This window comes from Poecilia reticulata, linkage group LG17 (assembly GCF_000633615.1).
Source record: "Poecilia reticulata strain Guanapo linkage group LG17, Guppy_female_1.0+MT, whole genome shotgun sequence".
Classification (NCBI taxonomy): Eukaryota; Metazoa; Chordata; class Actinopteri; order Cyprinodontiformes; family Poeciliidae; genus Poecilia; species Poecilia reticulata.
In genome coordinates, this window is record NC_024347.1 from 7,345,307 (window position 1) to 7,346,753 (window position 1,447).

A 1,447-nucleotide genomic window follows, 5' to 3' on the forward strand; every position below is an offset into this window, starting at 1 on the left:
GATCTGTGAGAGATCTCCCTGGCTGCAGACCATTGCCCACCACAAACACCTCTTCCAGAAACCGAGAATGTATAAAATTCAGTCAGGCATGCTGTCATCATAGGCTAAAAGGTTACGGTTGTTATACATTTACAATCTGCAGTCTTACATGTTTGGTTGATTTGTGTATGTAGTCCCCAAATTTTCTTTCGTCTCATCCTTGGCTTTGTAAAGGTCCTAAAAGATAGCCTGTTCCTCCAATCTGAAAAACAAGCAATATAAAACACTTCATGGGGTGTTATGGTCCAAAGGTAGTGAACATCACTAACTTATACAAAGAATTGTTATATTGCACACATTATACAATACCCTGATGCATTCTTGAAACGGTAATGCTTGCGGTTTCCATCCACTGAAACCGCAAGCATATCTGGGGTACAAGCTTAAAACTTGAAGGGATCCTTCCTTAACATTTTATCCAACTAATATTCTATGGCTTCCCACTCAAAAAGACTTTTCAGGAAGCTGTCAGCCGAGATCTTTCCTGTCTGATTTAAAATAATAATAATAATAATAATAATAATAATAATAATAATAATAATAATAATAATAATAATAATAATAATAATAATAATAATAATAAAAAGGACATAGGTGTAAAATCCCAGGCATCAGGATATGTGTTCTTCAAGTTTTAGGAATGTCTTTTGCCCCTAATGTATGTAAATCAACCAATCAAGTTGATTTACATACACAAACAAGAGGTATGCTAGCATACCTTTTATCTCACCCCGGAATGAGGCGAGATAAAAGGTATCTGGATGAGATCAAAAGGTAGCAAGGCATACCTTGCTACCTTTTGCAACAAGGTATGCCTCTAACTACATGTACATCAACTGCTGGAAGTGCATTCAGTCTGTTTCAACTACATTCTACTTCATGTCAAAACAGTAAAACTCCACATTTGTGTTAAATAACTAACCTGTTCTATGTTGTGGAGCAATTTCTATTCAACATATTCTTACTGACAGAAACTTTCGCTGGAGATAGTTTCTGTAAAATAGTCACAGGACTAGTCACAGAAACAGTCACAAAAAACAAAACTTATGCTTTCTCATCTTATTTTCAAATAGACCACCCTGACATAAAGAGATGGCATGGCCAGCAGGTGATTGACATGATTGCAGATGTGGCTGGTCTATGGGGGAGAAAGATGACGGAGTGGGAGGAGAGGCAGCTGGAAATGATGTGATCAAAGAAGAACCTGTTGAGATAAAAAACAAAACAAGTGTTCAGATTTCGGAAGTTCTTTATTTCTCTTCATCTGGCTTGCAACTATAATTGACATGGACAGGTGGAGAGAACTTTGCCTGTACTGATGCAAGATGTTTTTTTTAAAACAACCTAGTATTCATTGTATCATTGTATTCATAAACAAAACTTTAAGGATCATCGCAGCCTGGGGGCA

General features: G+C 36.7%; 1 long non-coding RNA gene across 1 annotated transcript in view; it reads right to left on the bottom strand.

Moving 5' to 3' along the window:
• LOC103479160 (uncharacterized) overlaps positions 1 to 1,035 on the bottom strand; it is a 1,835-nt gene extending 800 nt beyond the window's left edge. Inside the window, exons 1-2 of the long non-coding RNA XR_535910.2 lie at positions 962 to 1,035; positions 149 to 241 (exon numbers count right to left, since the gene is read on the bottom strand). This is a non-coding gene — a long non-coding RNA (uncharacterized LOC103479160). The remainder of the gene's footprint in view (positions 1 to 148; positions 242 to 961) is intronic.
• Positions 1,036 to 1,447: the final 412 nt, after the last annotated feature.